Genomic DNA, 18,447 nt, shown 5'->3' with positions numbered 1-18,447 from the left:
CATAGGAAAGGAGGAGGAGCTGTCAACGGGCATTCTAAGCTGAATGTGCCTGCTCTCGTCAGATCGCGGCCGCCAGCCAGCTTGAGGCCTGGCAAGTACCAGTATGGGTGACCAGCTGGGAATCCCAGGTCCCGTTGACTTTTAAGGCCGTGAGTAGGTTTCTTTCCGTTTCGGAGGTGCGTTCGCACTGCAGAAAGCCCATAGGAAAGGAGGAGGAGCTGTCAACGGGCATTCTAAGCTGAATGTGCCTGCTCTCGTCAGATCGCGGCCGCCAGCCAGCTTGAGGCCTGGCAAGTACCAGTATGGGTGACCGGCTGGGAATCCCAGGTCCCGTTGACTTTTAAGGCCGTGAGTAGGTTTCTTTCCGTTTCGGAGGTGCGTTCGCACTGCAGAAAGCCCATAGGAAAGGAGGAGGAGCTGTCAACGGGCATTCTAAGCTGAATGTGCCTGCTCTCGTCAGATCGCGGCCGCCAGCCAGCTTGAGGCCTGGCAAGTACCAGTATGGGTGACCGGCTGGGAATCCCTGGTCCCGTTGACTTTTAAGGCCGTGAGTAGGTTTCTTTCCTTTGCGGAGGTGCGTTCGCACTGCAGAAAGCCCATAGGAAAGGAGGAGGAGCTGTCAACGGGCATTCTAAGCTGAATGTGCCTGCTCTCGTCAGATCGCGGCCGCCAGCCAGCTTGAGGCCTGGCAAGTACCAGTATGGGTGACCGGCTGGGAATCCCAGGTCCCGTTGACTTTTAAGGCCGTGAGTAGGTTTCTTTCCTTTTCGGAGGTGCGTTCGCACTGCAGAAAGCCCATAGGAAAGGAGGAGGAGCTGTCAACGGGCATTCTAAGCTGAATGTGCCTGCTCTCGTCAGATCGCGGCTGCCAGCCAGCTTGAGGCCTGGCAAGTACCAGTATGGGTGACCGGCTGGGAATCCCAGGTCCCGTTGACTTTTAAGGCCGTGAGTAGGTTTCTTTCCTTTTCGGAGGTGCGTTCGCACTGCAGAAAGCCCAGAGGAAAGGAGGAGGAGCTGTCAACGGGCATTCTAAGCTGAATGTGCCTGCTCTCGTCAGATCGCGGCCGCCAGCCAGCTTGAGGCCTGGCAAGTACCAGTATGGGTGACCGGCTGGGAATCCCAGGTCCCGTTGACTTTTAAGGCCGTGAGTAGGTTTCTTTCCTTTTCGGAGGTGCGTTCGCACTGCAGAAAGCCCATAGGAAAGGAGGAGGAGCTGTCAACGGGCATTCTAAGCTGAATGTGCCTGCTCTCGTCAGATCGCGTCCGCCAGCCAGCTTGAGGCCTGGCAAGTACCAGTATGGGTGACCGGCTGTGAATCCCAGGTCCCGTTGACTTTTAAGGCCGTGAGTAGGTTTCTTTCCGTTTCGGAGGTGCGTTCGCACTGCAGAAAGCCCATAGGAAAGGAGGAGGAGCTGTCAACGGGCATTCTAAGCTGAATGTGCCTGCTCTCGTCAGATCGCGGCCGCCAGCCAGCTTGAGGCCTGGCAAGTACCAGTATGGGTGACCGGCTGGGAATCCCTGGTCCCGTTGACTTTTAAGGCCGTGAGTAGGTTTCTTTCCTTTTCGGAGGTGCGTTCGCACTGCAGAAAGCCCATAGGAAAGGAGGAGGAGCTGTCAACGGGCATTCTAAGCTGAATGTGCCTGCTCTCGTCGGATCGCGGCCGCCAGCCAGCTTGAGGCCTGGCAAGTACCAGTATGGGTGACCGGCTGGGAATCCCAGGTCCCGTTGACTTTTAAGGCCGTGAGTAGGTTTCTTTCCTTTTCGGAGGTGCGTTCACACTGCAGAAAGCCCATAGGAAAGGAGGAGGAGCTGTCAACGGGCATTCTAAGCTGAATGTGCCTGCTCTCGTCAGATCGCGGCCGCCAGCCAGCTTGAGGCCTGGCAAGTACCAGTATGGGTGACCGGCTGGGAATCCCAGGTCCCGTTGACTTTTAAGGCCGTGAGTAGGTTTCTTTCCTTTTCGGAGGTGCGTTCGCACTGCAGAAAGCCCATAGGAAAGGAGGAGGAGCTGTCAACGGGCATTCTAAGCTGAATGTGCCTGCTCTCGTCAGATCGCGGCCGCCAGCCAGCTTGAGGCCTGGCAAGTACCAGTATGGGTGACCGGCTGGGAATCCCAGGTCCCGTTGACTTTTAAGGCCGTGAGTAGGTTTCTTTCCTTTTCGGAGGTGCGTTCGCACTGCAGAAAGCCCATAGGAAAGGAGGAGGAGCTGTCAACGGGCATTCTAAGCTGAATGTGCCTGCTCTCGTCAGATCGCGGCCGCCAGCCCGCTTGAGGACTGGCAAGTACCAGTATGGGTGACCGGCTGGGAATCCCAGGTCCCGTTGACTTTTAAGGCCGTGAGTAGGTTTCTTTCCTTTTCGGAGGTGCGTTCGCACTGCAGAAAGCCCATAGGAAAGGAGGAGGAGCTGTCAACGGGCATTCTAAGCTGAATGTGCCTGCTCTCGTCAGATCGCGGCCGCCAGCCAGCTTGAGGCCTGGCAAGTACCAGTATGGGTGACCGGCTGGGAATCCCAGGTCCCGTTGACTTTTAAGGCCGTGAGTAGGTTTCTTTCCTTTTCGGAGGTGCGTTCGCACTGCAGAAAGCCCATAGGAAAGGGGGAGGAGCTGTCAACGGGCATTCTAAGCTGAATGTGCCTGCTCTCGTCAGATCGCGGCCACCAGCCAGCTTGAGGCCTGGCAAGTACCAGTATGGGTGACCAGCTGGGAATCCCAGGTCCCGTTGACTTTTAAGGCCGTGAGTAGGTTTCTTTCCGTTTCGGAGGTGCGTTCGCACTGCAGAAAGCCCATAGGAAAGGAGGAGGAGCTGTCAACGGGCATTCTAAGCTGAATGTGCCTGCTCTCGTCAGATCGCGGCCGCCAGCCAGCTTGAGGCCTGGCAAGTACCAGTATGGGTGACCGGCTGTGAATCCCAGGTCCCGTTGACTTTTAAGGCCGTGAGTAGGTTTCTTTCCGTTTCGGAGGTGCGTTCGCACTGCAGAAAGCCCATAGGAAAGGAGGAGGAGCTGTCAACGGGCATTCTAAGCTGAATGTGCCTGCTCTCGTCAGATCGCGGCCGCCAGCCAGCTTGAGGCCTGGCAAGTACCAGTATGGGTGACCGGCTGGGAATCCCTGGTCCCGTTGACTTTTAAGGCCGTGAGTAGGTTTCTTTCCTTTTCGGAGGTGCGTTCGCACTGCAGAAAGCCCATAGGAAAGGAGGAGGAGCTGTCAACGGGCATTCTAAGCTGAATGTGCCTGCTCTCGTCGGATCGCGGCCGCCAGCCAGCTTGAGGCCTGGCAAGTACCAGTATGGGTGACCGGCTGGGAATCCCAGGTCCCGTTGACTTTTAAGGCCGTGAGTAGGTTTCTTTCCTTTTCGGAGGTGCGTTCACACTGCAGAAAGCCCATAGGAAAGGAGGAGGAGCTGTCAACGGGCATTCTAAGCTGAATGTGCCTGCTCTCGTCAGATCGCGGCCGCCAGCCAGCTTGAGGCCTGGCAAGTACCAGTATGGGTGACCGGCTGGGAATCCCAGGTCCCGTTGACTTTTAAGGCCGTGAGTAGGTTTCTTTCCTTTTCGGAGGTGCGTTCGCACTGCAGAAAGCCCATAGGAAAGGAGGAGGAGCTGTCAACGGGCATTCTAAGCTGAATGTGCCTGCTCTCGTCAGATCGCGGCCGCCAGCCAGCTTGAGGCCTGGCAAGTACCAGTATGGGTGACCGGCTGGGAATCCCAGGTCCCGTTGACTTTTAAGGCCGTGAGTAGGTTTCTTTCCGTTTCGGAGGTGCGTTCGCACTGCAGAAAGCCCATAGGAAAGGAGGAGGAGCTGTCAACGGGCTTTCTAAGCTGAATGTGCCTGCTCTCGTCAGATCGCGGCCGCCAGCCAGCTTGAGGCCTGGCAAGTACCAGTATTCGTGACCGGCTGGGAATCCCAGGTCCCGTTGACTTTTAAGGCCGTGAGTAGGTTTCTTTCCTTTTCGGAGGTGCGTTCACACTGCAGAAAGCCCATAGGAAAGGAGGAGGAGCTGTCAACGGGCATTCTAAGCTGAATGTGCCTGCTCTCGTCAGATCGCGGCCGCCAGCCAGCTTGAGGCCTGGCAAGTACCAGTATGGGTGACCGGCTGGGAATCCCAGGTCCCGTTGACTTTTAAGGCCGTGAGTAGGTTTCTTTCCTTTTCGGAGGTGCGTTCACACTGCAGAAAGCCCATAGGAAAGGAGGAGGAGCTGTCAACGGGCATTCTAAGCTGAATGTGCCTGCTCTCGTCAGATCGCGGCCGCCAGCCAGCTTGAGGCCTGGCAAGTACCAGTATGGGTGACCGGCTGGGAATCCCAGGTCCCGTTGACTTTTAAGGCCGTGAGTAGGTTTCTTTCCTTTTCGGAGGTGCGTTCGCACTGCAGAAAGCCCATAGGAAAGGAGGAGGAGCTGTCAACGGGCATTCTAAGCTGAATGTGCCTGCTCTCGTCAGATCGCGGCCGCCAGCCAGCTTGAGGCCTGGCAAGTACCAGTATGGGTGACCGGCTGGGAATCCCAGGTCCCGTTGACTTTTAAGGCCGTGAGTAGGTTTCTTTCCTTTTCGGAGGTGCGTTCGCACTGCAGAAAGCCCATAGGAAAGGAGGAGGAGCTGTCAACGGGCATTCTAAGCTGAATGTGCCTGCTCTCGTCAGATCGCGGCCGCCAGCCCGCTTGAGGCCTGGCAAGTACCAGTATGGGTGACCGGCTGGGAATCCCAGGTCCCGTTGACTTTTAAGGCCGTGAGTAGGTTTCTTTCCTTTTCGGAGGTGCGTTCGCACTGCAGAAAGCCCATAGGAAAGGAGGAGGAGCTGTCAACGGGCATTCTAAGCTGAATGTGCCTGCTCTCGTCAGATCGCGGCCGCCAGCCAGCTTGAGGCCTGGCAAGTACCAGTATGGGTGACCGGCTGGGAATCCCAGGTCCCGTTGACTTTTAAGGCCGTGAGTAGGTTTCTTTCCTTTTCGGAGGTGCGTTCGCACTGCAGAAAGCCCATAGGAAAGGGGGAGGAGCTGTCAACGGGCATTCTAAGCTGAATGTGCCTGCTCTCGTCAGATCGCGGCCACCAGCCAGCTTGAGGCCTGGCAAGTACCAGTATGGGTGACCAGCTGGGAATCCCAGGTCCCGTTGACTTTTAAGGCCGTGAGTAGGTTTCTTTCCGTTTCGGAGGTGCGTTCGCACTGCAGAAAGCCCATAGGAAAGGAGGAGGAGCTGTCAACGGGCATTCTAAGCTGAATGTGCCTGCTCTCGTCAGATCGCGGCCGCCAGCCAGCTTGAGGCCTGGCAAGTACCAGTATGGGTGACCGGCTGTGAATCCCAGGTCCCGTTGACTTTTAAGGCCGTGAGTAGGTTTCTTTCCGTTTCGGAGGTGCGTTCGCACTGCAGAAAGCCCATAGGAAAGGAGGAGGAGCTGTCAACGGGCATTCTAAGCTGAATGTGCCTGCTCTCGTCAGATCGCGGCCGCCAGCCAGCTTGAGGCCTGGCAAGTACCAGTATGGGTGACCGGCTGGGAATCCCTGGTCCCGTTGACTTTTAAGGCCGTGAGTAGGTTTCTTTCCTTTTCGGAGGTGCGTTCGCACTGCAGAAAGCCCATAGGAAAGGAGGAGGAGCTGTCAACGGGCATTCTAAGCTGAATGTGCCTGCTCTCGTCGGATCGCGGCCGCCAGCCAGCTTGAGGCCTGGCAAGTACCAGTATGGGTGACCGGCTGGGAATCCCAGGTCCCGTTGACTTTTAAGGCCGTGAGTAGGTTTCTTTCCTTTTCGGAGGTGCGTTCACACTGCAGAAAGCCCATAGGAAAGGAGGAGGAGCTGTCAACGGGCATTCTAAGCTGAATGTGCCTGCTCTCGTCAGATCGCGGCCGCCAGCCAGCTTGAGGCCTGGCAAGTACCAGTATGGGTGACCGGCTGGGAATCCCAGGTCCCGTTGACTTTTAAGGCCGTGAGTAGGTTTCTTTCCTTTTCGGAGGTGCGTTCGCACTGCAGAAAGCCCATAGGAAAGGAGGAGGAGCTGTCAACGGGCATTCTAAGCTGAATGTGCCTGCTCTCGTCAGATCGCGGCCGCCAGCCAGCTTGAGGCCTGGCAAGTACCAGTATGGGTGACCGGCTGGGAATCCCAGGTCCCGTTGACTTTTAAGGCCGTGAGTAGGTTTCTTTCCGTTTCGGAGGTGCGTTCGCACTGCAGAAAGCCCATAGGAAAGGAGGAGGAGCTGTCAACGGGCTTTCTAAGCTGAATGTGCCTGCTCTCGTCAGATCGCGGCCGCCAGCCAGCTTGAGGCCTGGCAAGTACCAGTATTCGTGACCGGCTGGGAATCCCAGGTCCCGTTGACTTTTAAGGCCGTGAGTAGGTTTCTTTCCTTTTCGGAGGTGCGTTCGCACTGCAGAAAGCCCATAGGAAAGGAGGAGGAGCTGTCAACGGGCATTCTAAGCTGAATGTGCCAGCTCTCGTCGGATCGCGGCCGCCAGCCAGCTTGAGGCCTGGCAAGTACCAGTATGGGTGACCGGCTGGGAATCCCAGGTCCCGTTGACTTTTAAGGCCGTGAGTAGGTTTCTTTCCTTTTCGGAGGTGCGTTCGCACTGCAGAAAGCCCATAGGAAAGGAGGAGGAGCTGTCAACGGGCATTCTAAGCTGAATGTGCCTGCTCTCGTCAGATCGCGGCCGCCAGCCAGCTTGAGGCCTGGCAAGTACCAGTATGGGTGACCGGCTGGGAATCCCAGGTCCCATTGACTTTTAAGGCCGTGAGTAGGTTTCTTTCCTTTTCGGAGGTGCGTTCGCACTGCAGAAAGCCCATAGGAAAGGAGGAGGAGCTGTCAACGGGCATTCTAAGCTGAATGTGCCTGCTCTCGTCAGATCGCAGCCGCCAGCCCGCTTGAGGCCTGGCAAGTACCAGTATGGGTGACCGGCTGGGAATCCCAGGTCCCGTTGACTTTTAAGGCCGTGAGTAGGTTTCTTTCCTTTTCGGAGGTGCGTTCACACTGCAGAAAGCCCATAGGAAAGGAGGAGGAGCTGTCAACGGGCATTCTAAGCTGAATGTGCCTGCTCTCGTCAGATCGCGGCCGCCAGCCAGCTTGAGGGCTGGCAAGTACCAGTATGGGTGACCGGCTGGGAATCCCAGGTCCCGTTGACTTTTAAGGCCGTGAGTAGGTTTCTTTCCTTTTCGGAGGTGCGTTCGCACTGCAGAAAGCCCATAGGAAAGGAGGAGGAGCTGTCAACGGGCATTCTAAGCTGAATGTGCCTGCTCTCGTCAGATCGCGGCCGCCAGCCCGCTTGAGGCCTGGCAAGTACCAGTATGGGTGACCAGCTGGGAATCCCAGGTCCCGTTGACTTTTAAGGCCGTGAGTAGGTTTCTTTCCGTTTCGGAGGTGCGTTCGCACTGCAGAAAGCCCATAGGAAAGGAGGAGGAGCTGTCAACGGGCTTTCTAAGCTGAATGTGCCTGCTCTCGTCAGATCGCGGCCGCCAGCCAGCTTAAGGCCTGGCAAGTACCAGTATTCTTGACCGGCTGGGAATCCCAGGTCCCGTTGACTTTTAAGGCCGTGAGTAGGTTTCTTTCCTTTTCGGAGGTGCGTTCGCACTGCAGAAAGCCCATAGCAAAGGAGGAGGAGCTGTCAACGGGCATTCTAAGCTGAATGTGCCTGCTCTCGTCGGATCGCGGCCGCCAGCCAGCTTGAGGCCTGGCAAGTACCAGTATGGGTGACCGGCTGGGAATCCCAGGTCCCGTTGACTTTTAAGGCCGTGAGTAGGTTTCTTTCCTTTTCGGAGGTGCGTTCGCACTGCAGAAAGCCCATAGGAAAGGAGGAGGAGCTGTCAACGGGCATTCTAAGCTGAATGTGCCTGCTCTCGTCAGATCGCGGCCGCCAGCCAGCTTGAGGCCTGGCAAGTACCAGTATGGGTGACCGGCTGGGAATCCCAGGTCCCGTTGACTTTTAAGGCCGCGAGTAGGTTTCTTTCCTTTTCGGAGGTGCGTTCGCACTGCAGAAAGCCCATAGGAAAGGAGGAGGAGCTGTCAACGGGCATTCTAAGCTGAATGTGCCTGCTCTCGTCAGATCGCGGCCGCCAGCCCGCTTGAGGCCTGGCAAGTACCAGTATGGGTGACCGGCTGGGAATCCCAGGTCCCGTTGACTTTTAAGGCCGTGAGTAGGTTTCTTTCCTTTTCGGAGGTGCGTTCGCACTGCAGAAAGCCCATAGGAAAGGAGGAGGAGCTGTCAACGGGCATTCTAAGCTGAATGTGCCTGCTCGTCAGATCGCGGCCGCCAGCCAGCTTGAGGCCTGGCAAGTACCAGTATGGGTGACCGGCTGGGAATCCCAGGTCCCGTTGACTTTTAAGGCCGTGAGTAGGTTTCTTTCCTTTTCGGAGGTGCGTTCGCACTGCAGAAAGCCCATAGGAAAGGAGGAGGAGCTGTCAACGGGCATTCTAAGCTGAATGTGCCTGCTCTCGTCAGATCGCGGCCGCCAGCCAGCTTGAGGCCTGGCAAGTACCAGTATGGGTGACCGGCTGGGAATCCCAGGTCCCGTTGACTTTTAAGGCCGTGAGTAGGTTTCTTTCCTTTTCGGAGGTGCGTTCGCACTGCAGAAAGCCCATAGGAAAGGAGGAGGAGCTGTCAACGGGCATTCTAAGCTGAATGTGCCTGCTCTCGTCAGATCGCGGCCGCCAGCCCGCTTGAGGCCTGGCAAGTACCAGTATGGGTGACCGGCTGGGAATCCCAGGTCCCGTTGACTTTTAAGGCCGTGAGTAGGTTTCTTTCCTTTTCGGAGGTGCGTTCGCACTGCAGAAAGCCCATAGGAAAGGAGGAGGAGCTGTCAACGGGCATTCTAAGCTGAATGTGCCTGCTCTCGTCGGATCGCGGCCGCCAGCCAGCTTGAGGCCTGGCAAGTACCAGTATGGGTGACCGGCTGGGAATCCCAGGTCCCGTTGACTTTTAAGGCCGTGAGTAGGTTTCTTTCCTTTTCGGAGGTACGTTCACACTGCAGAAAGCCCATAGGAAAGGAGGAGGAGCTGTCAACGGGCATTCTAAGCTGAATGTGCCTGCTCTCGTCAGATCGCGGCCGCCAGCCAGCTTGAGGCCTGGCAAGTACCAGTATGGGTGACCGGATGGGAATCCCAGGTCCCGTTGACTTTTAAGGCCGTGAGTAGGTTTCTTTCCGTTTCGGAGGTGCGTTCGCACTGCAGAAAGCCCATAGGAAAGGAGGAGGAGCTGTCAACGGGCTTTCTAAGCTGAATGTGCCTGCTCTCGTCAGATCGCGGCCGCCAGCCAGCTTGAGGCCTGGCAAGTACCAGTATTCGTGACCGGCTGGGAATCCCAGGTCCCGTTGACTTTTAAGGCTGTGAGTAGGTTTCTTTCCTTTTCGGAGGTGCGTTCGCACTGCAGAAAGCGCATAGCAAAGGAGGAGGAGCTGTCAACGGGCATTCTAAGCTGAATGTGCCTGCTCTCGTCGGATCGCGGCCCCCAGCCAGCTTGAGGCCTGGCAAGTACCAGTATGGGTGACCGGCTGGGAATCCCAGGTCCCGTTGACTTTTAAGGCCGTGAGTAGGTTTCTTTCCTTTTCGGAGGTGCGTTCGCACTGCAGAAAGCCCATAGGAAAGGAGGAGGAGCTGTCAACGGGCATTCTAAGCTGAATGTGCCTGCTCTCGTCAGATCGCGGCCGCCAGCCAGCTTGAGGCCTGGCAAGTACCAGTATGGGTGACCGGCTGGGAATCCCAGGTCACGTTGACTTTTAAGGCCGTGAGTAGGTTTCTTTCCTTTTCGGAGGTGCGTTCGCACTGCAGAAAGCCCATAGGAAAGGAGGTGGAGCTGTCAACGGGCATTCTAAGCTGAATGTGCCTGCTCTCGTCAGATCGCGGCCGCCAGCCAGCTTGAGGCCTGGCAAGTACCAGTATGGGTGACCGGCTGGGAACCCCAGGTCCCGTTGACTTTTAAGGCCGTGAGTAGGTTTCTTTCCTTTTCGGAGGTGCGTTCGCACTGCAGAAAGCCCATAGGAAAGGAGGAGGAGCTGTCAACGGGCATTCTAAGCTGAATGTGCCTGCTCTCGTTGGATCGCGGCCGCCAGCCAGCTTGAGGCCTGGCAAGTACCAGTATGGGTGACCGGCTGAGAATCCCAGGTCCCGTTGACTTTTAAGGCCGTGAGTAGGTTTCTTTCCTTTTCGGAGGTGCGTTCGCACTGCAGAAAGCCCATAGGAAAGGAGGAGGAGCTGTCAACGGGCATTCTAAGCTGAATGTGCCTGCTCTCGTCAGATCGCGGCCGCCAGCCAGCTTGAGGCCTGGCAAGTACCAGTATGGGTGACCGGCTGGGAATCCCAGGTCCCGTTGACTTTTAAGGCCGTGAGTAGGTTTCTTTCCTTTTCGGAGGTGCGTTCGCACTGCAGAAAGCCCATAGGAAAGGAGGAGGAGCTGTCAACGGGCATTCTAAGCTGACTGTGCCTGCTCTCGTCGGATCGCGGCCGCCAGCCAGCTTGAGGCCTGGCAAGTACCAGTATGGGTGACCGGCTGGGAATCCCAGGTCCCGTTGACTTTTAAGGCCGTGAGTAGGTTTCTTTCCTTTTCGGAGGTGCGTTCACACTGCAGAAAGCCCATAGGAAAGGAGGAGGAGCTGTCAACGGGCATTCTAAGCTGAATGTGCCTGCTCTCGTCAGATCGCGGCCGCCAGCCAGCTTGAGGCCTGGCAAGTACCAGTATGGGTGACCGGCTGGGAATCCCAGGTCCCGTTGACTTTTAAGGCCGTGAGTAGGTTTCTTTCCTTTTCGGAGGTGCGTTCGCACTGCAGAAAGCCCATAGGAAAGGAGGAGGAGCTGTCAACGGGCATTCTAAGCTGAATGTGCCTGCTCTCGTCAGATCGCGGCCGCCAGCCCGCTTGAGGCCTGGCAAGTACCAGTATGGGTGACCGGCTGGGAATCCCAGGTCCCGTTGACTTTTAAGGCCGTGAGTAGGTTTCTTTCCGTTTCGGAGGTGCGTTCGCACTGCAGAAAGCCCATAGGAAAGGAGGAGGAGCTGTCAACGGGCTTTCTAAGCTGAATGTGCCTGCTCTCGTCAGATCGCGGCCGCCAGCCAGCTTGAGGCCTGGCAAGTACCAGTATTCGTGACCGGCTGGGAATCCCAGGTCCCGTTGACTTTTAAGGCCGTGAGTAGGTTTCTTTCCTTTTCGGAGGTGCGTTCGCACTGCAGAAAGCCCATAGGAAAGGAGGAGGAGCTGTCAACGGGCATTCTAAGCTGAATGTGCCTGCTCTCGTCAGATCGCGGCCGCCAGCCAGCTTGAGGCCTGGCAAGTACCAGTATGGGTGACCGGCTGGGAATCCCAGGTCCCGTTGACTTTTAAGGCCGTGAGTAGGTTTCTTTCCTTTTCGGAGGTGCGTTCGCACTGCAGAAAGCCCATAGGAAAGGAGGAGGAGCTGTCAACGGGCATTCTAAGCTGAATGTGCCTGTTCTCGTCAGATCGCGGCCGCCAGCCAGCTTGAGGCCTGGCAAGTACCAGTATGGGTGACCGGCTGGGAATCCCAGGTCCCGTTGACTTTTAAGGCCGTGAGTAGGTTTCTTTCCTTTTCGGAGGTGCGTTCGCACTGCAGAAAGCCCATAGGAAAGGAGGAGGAGCTGTCAACGGGCATTCTAAGCTGAATGTGCCTGCTCTCGTCAGATCGCGGCCGCCAGCCCGCTTGAGGCCTGGCAAGTACCAGTATGGGTGACCGGCTGGGAATCCCAGGTACCGTTGACTTTTAAGGCCATGAGTAGGTTTCTTTCCGTTTCGGAGGTGCGTTCGCACTGCAGAAAGCCCATAGGAAAGGAGGAGGAGCTGTCAACGGGCTTTCTAAGCTGAATGTGCCTGCTCTCGTCAGATCGCGGCCGCCAGCCAGCTTGAGGCCTGGCAAGTACCAGTATTCGTGACCGGCTGGGAATCCCAGGTCCCGTTGACTTTTAAGGCCGTGAGTAGGTTTCTTTCCTTTTCGGAGGTGCGTTCGCACTGCAGAAAGCCCATAGCAAAGGAGGAGGAGCTGTCAACGGGCATTCTAAGCTGAATGTGCCTGCTCTCGTCGGATCGCGGCCGCCAGCCAGCTTGAGGCCTGGCAAGTACCAGTATGGGTGACCGGCTGGGAATCCCAGGTCCCGTTGACTTTTAAGGCCGTGAGTAGGTTTCTTTCCTTTTCGGAGGTGCGTTCGCACTGCAGAAAGCCCATAGGAAAGGAGGAGGAGCTGTCAACGGGCATTCTAAGCTGAATGTGCCTGCTCTCGTCAGATCGCGGCCGCCAGCCAGCTTGAGGCCTGGCAAGTACCAGTATGGGTGACCGGCTGGGAATCCCAGGTCCCGTTGACTTTTAAGGCCGCGAGTAGGTTTCTTTCCTTTTCGGAGGTGCGTTCGCACTGCAGAAAGCCCATAGGAAAGGAGGAGGAGCTGTCAACGGGCATTCTAAGCTGAATGTGCCTGCTCTCGTCAGATCGCGGCCGCCAGCCCGCTTGAGGCCTGGCAAGTACCAGTATGGGTGACCGGCTGGGAATCCCAGGTCCCGTTGACTTTTAAGGCCGTGAGTAGGTTTCTTTCCTTTTCGGAGGTGCGTTCGCACTGCAGAAAGCCCATAGGAAAGGAGGAGGAGCTGTCAACGGGCATTCTAAGCTGAATGTGCCTGCTCTCGTCAGATCGCGGCCGCCAGCCAGCTTGAGGCCTGGCAAGTACCAGTATGGGTGACCGGCTGGGAATCCCAGGTCCCTTTGACTTTTAAGGCCGTGAGTAGGTTTCTTTCCTTTTCGGAGGTGCGTTCGCACTGCAGAAAGCCCATAGGAAAGGAGGAGGAATTGTCAACGGGCATTCTAAGCTGAATGTGCCTGCTCTCGTCAGATCGCGGCCGCCAGCCCGCTTGAGGCCTGGCAAGTACCAGTATGGGTGACCGGCTGGGAATCCCAGGTCCCGTTGACTTTTAAGGCCGTGAGTAGGTTTCTTTCCTTTTCGGAGGTGCGTTCGCACTGCAGAAAGCCCATAGGAAAGGAGGAGGAGCTGTCAACGGGCATTCTAAGCTGAATGTGCCTGCTCTCGTCAGATCGCGGCCGCCAGCCAGCTTGAGGCCTGGCAAGTACCAGTATGGGTGACCGGCTGGGAATCCCAGGTCCCGTTGACTTTTAAGTCCGTGAGTAGGTTTCTTTCCTTTTCGGAGGTGCGTTCGCACTGCAGAAAGCCCATAGGAAAGGAGGAGGAGCTGTCAACGGGCATTCTAAGCTGAATGTGCCTGCTCTCGTCAGATCGCGGCCGCCAGCCAGCTTGAGGCCTGGCAAGTACCAGTATGGGTGACCGGCTGGGAATCCCAGGTCCCGTTGACTTTTAAGGCCGTGAGTAGGTTTCTTTCCTTTTCGGAGGTGCGTTCACACTGCAGAAAGCCCATAGGAAAGGAGGAGGAATTGTCAACGGGCATTCTAAGCTGAATGTGCCTGCTCTCGTCAGATCGCGGCCGCCAGCCAGCTTGAGGCCTGGCAAGTACCAGTATGGGTGACCGGCTGGGAATCCCAGGTTCCGTTGACTTTTAAGGCCGTGAGTAGGTTTCATTCCTTTTCGGAGGTGCGTTCGCACTGCAGAAAGCCCATAGGAAAGGAGGAGGGGCTGTCAACGGGCATTCTAAGCTGAATGTGCCTGCTCTCGTCAGATCGCGGCCGCCAGCCAGCTTGAGGCCTGGCAAGTACCAGTATGGGTGACCGGCTGGGAATCCCAGGTCCCGTTGACTTTTAAGGCCGTGAGTAGGTTTCTTTCCTTTTCGGAGGTGCGTTCGCACTGCAGAAAGCCCATAGGAAAGGAGGAGGAGCTGTCAACGGACATTCTAAGCTGAATGTGCCTGCTCTCGTCAGATCGTGGCCGCCAGCCCGCTTGAGGCCTGGCAAGTACCAGTATGGGTGACCGGCTGGGAATCCCAGGTCCCGTTGACTTTTAAGGCCGTGAGTAGGTTTCTTTCCTTTTCGGAGGTGCGTTCGCACTGCAGAAAGCCCATAGGAAAGGAGGAGGAGTTGTCAACGGGCATTCTAAGCTGAATGTGCCTGCTCTCGTCAGATCGCGGCCGCCAGCCAGCTTGAGGCCTGGCAAGTACCAGTATGGGTGACCGGCTGGGAATCCCAGGTCCCGTTGACTTTTAAGGCCGTGAGTAGGTTTCTTTCCTTTTCGGAGGTGCGTTCGCACTGCAGAAAGCCCATAGGAAAGGAGGAGGAGCTGTCAACGGGCATTCTAAGCTGAATGTGCCTGCTCTCATCAGATCGCGGCCGCCAGCCAGCTTGAGGCCTGGCAAGTACCAGTATGGGTGACCGGCTGGGAATCCCAGGTCCCGTTGACTTTTAAGGCCGTGAGTAGGTTTCTTTCCTTTTCGGAGGTGCGTTCGCACTGCAGAAAGCCCATAGGAAAGGAGGAGGAGCTGTCAACGGGCATTCTAAGCTGAATGTGCCTGCTCTCGTCAGATCGCGGCCGCCAGCCAACTTGAGGCCTGGCAAGTACCAGTATGGGTGACCGGCTGGGAATCCCAGGTCCCGTTGACTTTTAAGGCCGTGAGTAGGTTTCTTTCCTTTTCGGAGGTGCGTTCGCACTGCAGAAAGCCCATAGGAAAGGAGGAGGAGCTGTCAACGGGCATTCTAAGCTGAATGTGCCTGCTCTCGTCAGATCGCGGCTGCCAGCCAGCTTGAGGCCTGGCAAATACCAGTATGGGTGACCGGCTGGGAATCCCAGGTCCCGTTGACTTTTAAGGCCGTGAGTAGGTTTCTTTCCTTTTCGGAGGTGCGTTCGCACTGCAGAAAGCCCATAGGAAAGGAGGAGGAGCTGTCAACGGGCATTCTAAGCTGAATGTGCCTGCTCTCGTCAGATCACGGCCGCCAGCCAGCTTGAGGCCTGGCAAGTACCAGTATGGGTGACCGGCTGGGATCCCAGGTCCCGTTGACTTTTAAGGCCGTGAGCAGGTTTCTTTCCTTTTCGGAGGTGCGTTCGCACTGCAGAAAGCCCATAGGAAAGGAGGAGGAGCTGTCAACGGGCATTCTAAGCTGAATGTGCCTGCTCTCGTCAGATCGCGGCCGCCAGCCCGCTTGAGGCCTGGCAAGTACCAGTATGGGTGACCGGCTGGGAATCCCAGGTCCCGTTGACTTTTAAGGCCGTGAGTAGGTTTCTTTCCTTTTCGGAGGTGCGTTCGCACTGCAGAAAGCCCATAGGAAAGGAGGAGGAGCTGTCAACGGGCATTCTAAGCTGAATGTGCCTGCTCTCGTCAGATCGCGGCCGCCAGCCAGCTTGAGGCCTGGCAAGTACCTGTATGGGTGACCGGCTGGGAATCCCAGGTCCCGTGGACTTTTAAGGCCGTGAGTAGGTTTCTTTCCTTTTCGGAGGTGCGTTCGCACTGCAGAAAGCCCATAGGAAAGGAGGAGGAGCTGTCAACGGGCATTCTAAGCTGAATGTGCCTGCTCTCGTCAGATCGCGGCCGCCAGCCAGCTTGAGGCCTGGCAAGTACCAGTATGGGTGACCGGCTGGGAATCCCAGGTCCCGTTGACTTTTAAGGCCGTGAGTAGGTTTCTTTCCTTTTCGGAGGTGCGTTCGCACTGCAGAAAGCCCATAGGAAAGGAGGAGGAGCTGTCAACGGGCATTCTAAGCTGAATGTGCCTGCTCTCGTCAGATCGCGGCCGCCAGCCAGCTTGAGGCCTGGCAAGTACCAGTATGGGTGACCGGCTGGGAATCCCAGGTCCCGTTGACTTTTAAGGCCGTGAGTAGGTTTCTTTCCTTTTCGGAGGTGCGTTCGCACTGCAGAAAGCCCATAGGAAAGGAGGAGGAGCTGTCAACGGGCATTCTAAGCTGAATGTGCCTGCTCTCGTCAGATCGCGGCCGCCAGCCAGCTTGAGGCCTGGCAAGTACCAGTATGGGTGACCAGCTGGGAATCCCAGGTCCCGTTGACTTTTAAGGCCGTGAGTAGGTTTCTTTCCTTTTCGGAGGTGCGTTCGCACTGCAGAAAGCCCATAGGAAAGGAGGAGGAGCTGTCAACGGGCATTCTACGCTGAATGTGCCTGCTCTCGTCAGATCGTGGCCGCCAGCCAGCTTGAGGCCTGGCAAGTACCAGTATGGGTGACCGGCTGGGAATCCCAGGTCCCGTTGACTTTTAAGGCCGTGAGTAGGTTTCTTTCCGTTTCGGAGGTGCGTTCGCACTGCAGAAAGCCCATAGGAAAGGAGGAGGAGCTGTCAACGGGCTTTCTAAGCTGAATGTGCCTGCTCTCGTCAGATCGCGGCCGCCAGCCAGCTTGAGGCCTGGCAAGTACCAGTATGGGTGACCGGCTGGGAATCCCAGGTCCCGTTGACTTTTAAGGCCGTGAGTAGGTTTCTTTCCTTTTCGGAGGTGCGTTCGCACTGCAGAAAGCCCATAGGAAAGGAGGAGGAGCTGTCAACGGGCATTCTAAGCTGAATGTGCCTGCTCTCGTCAGATCGCGGCCGCCAGCCAGCTTGAGGCCTGGCAAGTACCAGTATGGGTGACCGGCTGGGAATCCCAGGTCCCGTTGACTTTTAAGGCCGTGAGTAGGTTTCTTTCCTTTTCGGAGGTGCGTTCGCACTGCAGAAAGCCCATAGGAAAGGAGGAGGAGCTGTCAACGGGCATTCTAAGCTGAATGTGCCTGCTCTCGTCAGATCGCGGCCGCCAGCCAGCTTGAGGCCTGGCAAGTACCAGTATGGGTGACCGGCTGGGAATCCCAGGTCCCGTTGACTTTTAAGGCCGTGAGTAGGTTTCTTTCCTTTTCGGAGGTGCGTTCGCACTGCAGAAAGCCCATAGGAAAGGAGGAGGAGCTGTCAACGGGCATTCTAAGCTGAATGTGCCTGCTCTTGTCAGATCGCGGCCGCCAGCCAGCTTGAGGCCTGGCAAGTACCAGTATGGGTGACCAGCTGGGAATCCCAGGTCCCGTTGACTTTTAAGGCCGTGAGTAGGTTTCTTTCCGTTTCGGAGGTGCGTTCGCACTGCAGAAAGCCCATAGGAAAGGAGGAGGAGCTGTCAACGGGCATTCTAAGCTGAATGTGCCTGCTCTCGTCAGATCGCGGCCGCCAGCCAGCTTGAGGCCTGGCAAGTACCAGTATGGGTGACCGGCTGTGAATCCCAGGTCCCGTTGACTTTTAAGGCCGTGAGTAGGTTTCTTTCCGTTTCGGAGGTGCGTTCGCACTGCAGAAAGCCCATAGGAAAGGAGGAGGAGCTGTCAACGGGCATTCTAAGCTGAATGTGCCTGCTCTCGTCAGATCGCGGCCGCCAGCCAGCTTGAGGCCTGGCAAGTACCAGTATGGGTGACCGGCTGGGAATCCCTGGTCCCGTTGACTTTTAAGGCCGTGAGTAGGTTTCTTTCCTTTTCGGAGGTGCGTTCGCACTGCAGAAAGCCCATAGGAAAGGAGGAGGAGCTGTCAACGGGCATTCTAAGCTGAATGTGCCTGCTCTCGTCAGATCGCGGCCGCCAGCCAGTTTGAGGCCTGGCAAGTACCAGTATGGGTGACCGGCTGGGAATCCCAGGTCCCGTTGACTTTTAAGGCCGTGAGTAGGTTTCTTTCCTTTTCGGAGGTGCGTTCGCACTGCAGAAAGCCCATAGAAAAGGAGGAGGAGCTGTCAACGGGCATTCTAAGCTGAATGTGCATGCTCTCGTCAGATCGCGGCCGCCAGCCAGCTTGAGGCCTGGCAAGTACCAGTATGGGTGACCGGCTGGGAATCCCAGGTCCCGTTGACTTTTAAGGCCGTGAGTAGGTTTCTTTCCTTTTCGGAGGTGCGTTCGCACTGCAGAAAGCCCATAGGAAAGGAGGAGGAGCTGTCAACGGGCATTCTAAGCTGAATGTGCCTGCTCTCGTCAGATCGCGGCCGCCAGCCAGCTTGAGGCCTGGCAAGTACCAGTATGGGTGACCGGCTGGGAATCCCAGGTCCCGTTGACTTTTAAGGCCGTGAGTAGGTTTCTTTCCTTTTCGGAGGTGCGTTCGCACTGCAGAAAGCCCATAGGAGAGGAGGAGGAGCTGTCAACGGGCATTCTAAGCTGAATGTGCCTGCTCTCGTCGGATCGCGGCCGCCAGCCAGCTTGAGGCCTGGCAAGTACCAGTATGGGTGACCGGCTGGGAATCCCAGGTCCCGTTGACTTTTAAGGCCGTGAGTAGGTTTCTTTCCTTTTCGGAGGTGCGTTCACACTGCAGAAAGCCCATAGGAAAGGAGGAGGAGCTGTCAACGGGCATTCTAAGCTGAATGTGCCTGCTCTCGTCAGATCGCGGCCGCCAGCCAGCTTGAGGCCTGGCAAGTACCAGTATGGGTGACCGGCTGGGAATCCCAGGTCCCGTTGACTTTTAAGGCCGTGAGTAGGTTTCTTTCCGTTTCGGAGGTGCGTTCGCACTGCAGAAAGCCCATAGGAAAGGAGGAGGAGCTGTCAACGGGCATTCTAAGCTGAATGTGCCTGCTCTCGTCAGATCGCGGCCGCCAGCCAGTTTGAGGCCTGGCAAGTACCAGTATGGGTGACCGGCTGGGAATCCCAGGTCCCGTTGACTTT

The 18,447-nt window shown here is 56.7% G+C and overlaps 81 pseudogenes; all 81 read left to right on the top strand.

Moving 5' to 3' along the window:
- Positions 1-21: 21 nt before the first annotated feature.
- Positions 22-140, top strand: LOC136630850 (5S ribosomal RNA; annotated as a pseudogene).
- An 80-nt stretch (positions 141-220) lies between these two features.
- Positions 221-339, top strand: LOC136631270 (5S ribosomal RNA; annotated as a pseudogene).
- Positions 340-419: 80 nt separating this feature from the next.
- LOC136629717 (5S ribosomal RNA) lies at positions 420-538 on the top strand (annotated as a pseudogene).
- An 80-nt stretch (positions 539-618) lies between these two features.
- Positions 619-737, top strand: LOC136631269 (5S ribosomal RNA; annotated as a pseudogene).
- An 80-nt stretch (positions 738-817) lies between these two features.
- Positions 818-936, top strand: LOC136629770 (5S ribosomal RNA; annotated as a pseudogene).
- An 80-nt stretch (positions 937-1,016) lies between these two features.
- Positions 1,017-1,135, top strand: LOC136631268 (5S ribosomal RNA; annotated as a pseudogene).
- Positions 1,136-1,414: 279 nt separating this feature from the next.
- Positions 1,415-1,533, top strand: LOC136629713 (5S ribosomal RNA; annotated as a pseudogene).
- An 80-nt stretch (positions 1,534-1,613) lies between these two features.
- Positions 1,614-1,732, top strand: LOC136629923 (5S ribosomal RNA; annotated as a pseudogene).
- Positions 1,733-1,812: 80 nt separating this feature from the next.
- LOC136631267 (5S ribosomal RNA) lies at positions 1,813-1,931 on the top strand (annotated as a pseudogene).
- Positions 1,932-2,011: 80 nt separating this feature from the next.
- LOC136631266 (5S ribosomal RNA) lies at positions 2,012-2,130 on the top strand (annotated as a pseudogene).
- Positions 2,131-2,409: 279 nt separating this feature from the next.
- On the top strand, positions 2,410-2,528 carry LOC136631265 (5S ribosomal RNA; annotated as a pseudogene).
- Positions 2,529-2,608: 80 nt separating this feature from the next.
- Positions 2,609-2,727, top strand: LOC136630724 (5S ribosomal RNA; annotated as a pseudogene).
- Positions 2,728-2,807: 80 nt separating this feature from the next.
- On the top strand, positions 2,808-2,926 carry LOC136630170 (5S ribosomal RNA; annotated as a pseudogene).
- An 80-nt stretch (positions 2,927-3,006) lies between these two features.
- Positions 3,007-3,125, top strand: LOC136629716 (5S ribosomal RNA; annotated as a pseudogene).
- Positions 3,126-3,205: 80 nt separating this feature from the next.
- On the top strand, positions 3,206-3,324 carry LOC136629922 (5S ribosomal RNA; annotated as a pseudogene).
- Positions 3,325-3,404: 80 nt separating this feature from the next.
- On the top strand, positions 3,405-3,523 carry LOC136631264 (5S ribosomal RNA; annotated as a pseudogene).
- Positions 3,524-3,603: 80 nt separating this feature from the next.
- On the top strand, positions 3,604-3,722 carry LOC136631263 (5S ribosomal RNA; annotated as a pseudogene).
- A 279-nt stretch (positions 3,723-4,001) lies between these two features.
- Positions 4,002-4,120, top strand: LOC136631262 (5S ribosomal RNA; annotated as a pseudogene).
- An 80-nt stretch (positions 4,121-4,200) lies between these two features.
- Positions 4,201-4,319, top strand: LOC136631260 (5S ribosomal RNA; annotated as a pseudogene).
- Positions 4,320-4,399: 80 nt separating this feature from the next.
- On the top strand, positions 4,400-4,518 carry LOC136631259 (5S ribosomal RNA; annotated as a pseudogene).
- An 80-nt stretch (positions 4,519-4,598) lies between these two features.
- On the top strand, positions 4,599-4,717 carry LOC136630392 (5S ribosomal RNA; annotated as a pseudogene).
- Positions 4,718-4,797: 80 nt separating this feature from the next.
- Positions 4,798-4,916, top strand: LOC136631258 (5S ribosomal RNA; annotated as a pseudogene).
- An 80-nt stretch (positions 4,917-4,996) lies between these two features.
- LOC136630713 (5S ribosomal RNA) lies at positions 4,997-5,115 on the top strand (annotated as a pseudogene).
- An 80-nt stretch (positions 5,116-5,195) lies between these two features.
- LOC136630169 (5S ribosomal RNA) lies at positions 5,196-5,314 on the top strand (annotated as a pseudogene).
- An 80-nt stretch (positions 5,315-5,394) lies between these two features.
- On the top strand, positions 5,395-5,513 carry LOC136629715 (5S ribosomal RNA; annotated as a pseudogene).
- Positions 5,514-5,593: 80 nt separating this feature from the next.
- Positions 5,594-5,712, top strand: LOC136629921 (5S ribosomal RNA; annotated as a pseudogene).
- Positions 5,713-5,792: 80 nt separating this feature from the next.
- LOC136631257 (5S ribosomal RNA) lies at positions 5,793-5,911 on the top strand (annotated as a pseudogene).
- Positions 5,912-5,991: 80 nt separating this feature from the next.
- LOC136631256 (5S ribosomal RNA) lies at positions 5,992-6,110 on the top strand (annotated as a pseudogene).
- Positions 6,111-6,389: 279 nt separating this feature from the next.
- Positions 6,390-6,508, top strand: LOC136630274 (5S ribosomal RNA; annotated as a pseudogene).
- Positions 6,509-6,588: 80 nt separating this feature from the next.
- LOC136630299 (5S ribosomal RNA) lies at positions 6,589-6,707 on the top strand (annotated as a pseudogene).
- Positions 6,708-6,787: 80 nt separating this feature from the next.
- LOC136629945 (5S ribosomal RNA) lies at positions 6,788-6,906 on the top strand (annotated as a pseudogene).
- Positions 6,907-6,986: 80 nt separating this feature from the next.
- Positions 6,987-7,105, top strand: LOC136630853 (5S ribosomal RNA; annotated as a pseudogene).
- Positions 7,106-7,185: 80 nt separating this feature from the next.
- Positions 7,186-7,304, top strand: LOC136630261 (5S ribosomal RNA; annotated as a pseudogene).
- Positions 7,305-7,583: 279 nt separating this feature from the next.
- On the top strand, positions 7,584-7,702 carry LOC136629920 (5S ribosomal RNA; annotated as a pseudogene).
- An 80-nt stretch (positions 7,703-7,782) lies between these two features.
- Positions 7,783-7,901, top strand: LOC136631254 (5S ribosomal RNA; annotated as a pseudogene).
- Positions 7,902-7,981: 80 nt separating this feature from the next.
- Positions 7,982-8,100, top strand: LOC136630391 (5S ribosomal RNA; annotated as a pseudogene).
- A 277-nt stretch (positions 8,101-8,377) lies between these two features.
- Positions 8,378-8,496, top strand: LOC136631253 (5S ribosomal RNA; annotated as a pseudogene).
- Positions 8,497-8,576: 80 nt separating this feature from the next.
- LOC136630388 (5S ribosomal RNA) lies at positions 8,577-8,695 on the top strand (annotated as a pseudogene).
- Positions 8,696-8,775: 80 nt separating this feature from the next.
- On the top strand, positions 8,776-8,894 carry LOC136629919 (5S ribosomal RNA; annotated as a pseudogene).
- An 80-nt stretch (positions 8,895-8,974) lies between these two features.
- Positions 8,975-9,093, top strand: LOC136629783 (5S ribosomal RNA; annotated as a pseudogene).
- Positions 9,094-9,372: 279 nt separating this feature from the next.
- On the top strand, positions 9,373-9,491 carry LOC136630626 (5S ribosomal RNA; annotated as a pseudogene).
- Positions 9,492-9,571: 80 nt separating this feature from the next.
- On the top strand, positions 9,572-9,690 carry LOC136630555 (5S ribosomal RNA; annotated as a pseudogene).
- Positions 9,691-9,770: 80 nt separating this feature from the next.
- Positions 9,771-9,889, top strand: LOC136629779 (5S ribosomal RNA; annotated as a pseudogene).
- Positions 9,890-9,969: 80 nt separating this feature from the next.
- Positions 9,970-10,088, top strand: LOC136630749 (5S ribosomal RNA; annotated as a pseudogene).
- An 80-nt stretch (positions 10,089-10,168) lies between these two features.
- LOC136631252 (5S ribosomal RNA) lies at positions 10,169-10,287 on the top strand (annotated as a pseudogene).
- An 80-nt stretch (positions 10,288-10,367) lies between these two features.
- Positions 10,368-10,486, top strand: LOC136630282 (5S ribosomal RNA; annotated as a pseudogene).
- Positions 10,487-10,566: 80 nt separating this feature from the next.
- LOC136631251 (5S ribosomal RNA) lies at positions 10,567-10,685 on the top strand (annotated as a pseudogene).
- An 80-nt stretch (positions 10,686-10,765) lies between these two features.
- Positions 10,766-10,884, top strand: LOC136630387 (5S ribosomal RNA; annotated as a pseudogene).
- Positions 10,885-11,163: 279 nt separating this feature from the next.
- Positions 11,164-11,282, top strand: LOC136631250 (5S ribosomal RNA; annotated as a pseudogene).
- Positions 11,283-11,362: 80 nt separating this feature from the next.
- On the top strand, positions 11,363-11,481 carry LOC136629877 (5S ribosomal RNA; annotated as a pseudogene).
- An 80-nt stretch (positions 11,482-11,561) lies between these two features.
- On the top strand, positions 11,562-11,680 carry LOC136630860 (5S ribosomal RNA; annotated as a pseudogene).
- A 279-nt stretch (positions 11,681-11,959) lies between these two features.
- LOC136629918 (5S ribosomal RNA) lies at positions 11,960-12,078 on the top strand (annotated as a pseudogene).
- An 80-nt stretch (positions 12,079-12,158) lies between these two features.
- LOC136631248 (5S ribosomal RNA) lies at positions 12,159-12,277 on the top strand (annotated as a pseudogene).
- An 80-nt stretch (positions 12,278-12,357) lies between these two features.
- On the top strand, positions 12,358-12,476 carry LOC136630386 (5S ribosomal RNA; annotated as a pseudogene).
- An 80-nt stretch (positions 12,477-12,556) lies between these two features.
- On the top strand, positions 12,557-12,675 carry LOC136630662 (5S ribosomal RNA; annotated as a pseudogene).
- Positions 12,676-12,755: 80 nt separating this feature from the next.
- On the top strand, positions 12,756-12,874 carry LOC136630385 (5S ribosomal RNA; annotated as a pseudogene).
- Positions 12,875-12,954: 80 nt separating this feature from the next.
- On the top strand, positions 12,955-13,073 carry LOC136631247 (5S ribosomal RNA; annotated as a pseudogene).
- An 80-nt stretch (positions 13,074-13,153) lies between these two features.
- On the top strand, positions 13,154-13,272 carry LOC136631246 (5S ribosomal RNA; annotated as a pseudogene).
- An 80-nt stretch (positions 13,273-13,352) lies between these two features.
- LOC136629856 (5S ribosomal RNA) lies at positions 13,353-13,471 on the top strand (annotated as a pseudogene).
- Positions 13,472-13,551: 80 nt separating this feature from the next.
- Positions 13,552-13,670, top strand: LOC136631245 (5S ribosomal RNA; annotated as a pseudogene).
- Positions 13,671-13,949: 279 nt separating this feature from the next.
- On the top strand, positions 13,950-14,068 carry LOC136631244 (5S ribosomal RNA; annotated as a pseudogene).
- An 80-nt stretch (positions 14,069-14,148) lies between these two features.
- On the top strand, positions 14,149-14,267 carry LOC136630179 (5S ribosomal RNA; annotated as a pseudogene).
- Positions 14,268-14,347: 80 nt separating this feature from the next.
- LOC136630267 (5S ribosomal RNA) lies at positions 14,348-14,466 on the top strand (annotated as a pseudogene).
- An 80-nt stretch (positions 14,467-14,546) lies between these two features.
- Positions 14,547-14,665, top strand: LOC136630572 (5S ribosomal RNA; annotated as a pseudogene).
- Positions 14,666-14,943: 278 nt separating this feature from the next.
- On the top strand, positions 14,944-15,062 carry LOC136630384 (5S ribosomal RNA; annotated as a pseudogene).
- Positions 15,063-15,142: 80 nt separating this feature from the next.
- Positions 15,143-15,261, top strand: LOC136630264 (5S ribosomal RNA; annotated as a pseudogene).
- An 80-nt stretch (positions 15,262-15,341) lies between these two features.
- On the top strand, positions 15,342-15,460 carry LOC136631242 (5S ribosomal RNA; annotated as a pseudogene).
- Positions 15,461-15,540: 80 nt separating this feature from the next.
- LOC136631241 (5S ribosomal RNA) lies at positions 15,541-15,659 on the top strand (annotated as a pseudogene).
- An 80-nt stretch (positions 15,660-15,739) lies between these two features.
- Positions 15,740-15,858, top strand: LOC136630838 (5S ribosomal RNA; annotated as a pseudogene).
- A 279-nt stretch (positions 15,859-16,137) lies between these two features.
- LOC136630094 (5S ribosomal RNA) lies at positions 16,138-16,256 on the top strand (annotated as a pseudogene).
- Positions 16,257-16,336: 80 nt separating this feature from the next.
- LOC136631240 (5S ribosomal RNA) lies at positions 16,337-16,455 on the top strand (annotated as a pseudogene).
- An 80-nt stretch (positions 16,456-16,535) lies between these two features.
- On the top strand, positions 16,536-16,654 carry LOC136631238 (5S ribosomal RNA; annotated as a pseudogene).
- An 80-nt stretch (positions 16,655-16,734) lies between these two features.
- On the top strand, positions 16,735-16,853 carry LOC136630270 (5S ribosomal RNA; annotated as a pseudogene).
- An 80-nt stretch (positions 16,854-16,933) lies between these two features.
- On the top strand, positions 16,934-17,052 carry LOC136630168 (5S ribosomal RNA; annotated as a pseudogene).
- An 80-nt stretch (positions 17,053-17,132) lies between these two features.
- LOC136629714 (5S ribosomal RNA) lies at positions 17,133-17,251 on the top strand (annotated as a pseudogene).
- An 80-nt stretch (positions 17,252-17,331) lies between these two features.
- On the top strand, positions 17,332-17,450 carry LOC136629889 (5S ribosomal RNA; annotated as a pseudogene).
- An 80-nt stretch (positions 17,451-17,530) lies between these two features.
- LOC136630509 (5S ribosomal RNA) lies at positions 17,531-17,649 on the top strand (annotated as a pseudogene).
- Positions 17,650-17,729: 80 nt separating this feature from the next.
- Positions 17,730-17,848, top strand: LOC136631237 (5S ribosomal RNA; annotated as a pseudogene).
- Positions 17,849-17,928: 80 nt separating this feature from the next.
- LOC136629917 (5S ribosomal RNA) lies at positions 17,929-18,047 on the top strand (annotated as a pseudogene).
- An 80-nt stretch (positions 18,048-18,127) lies between these two features.
- LOC136631235 (5S ribosomal RNA) lies at positions 18,128-18,246 on the top strand (annotated as a pseudogene).
- Positions 18,247-18,326: 80 nt separating this feature from the next.
- LOC136629888 (5S ribosomal RNA) lies at positions 18,327-18,445 on the top strand (annotated as a pseudogene).
- The last annotated feature ends 2 nt before the right edge of the window (positions 18,446-18,447 follow it).

This window comes from Eleutherodactylus coqui, chromosome 5, assembly GCF_035609145.1.
Source record: "Eleutherodactylus coqui strain aEleCoq1 chromosome 5, aEleCoq1.hap1, whole genome shotgun sequence".
NCBI classification, from domain to species: Eukaryota; Metazoa; Chordata; class Amphibia; order Anura; family Eleutherodactylidae; genus Eleutherodactylus; species Eleutherodactylus coqui.
The sequence above is the reverse complement of the archived record's forward strand: the minus strand, read 5'-3'. Positions and strand labels throughout refer to the sequence as shown.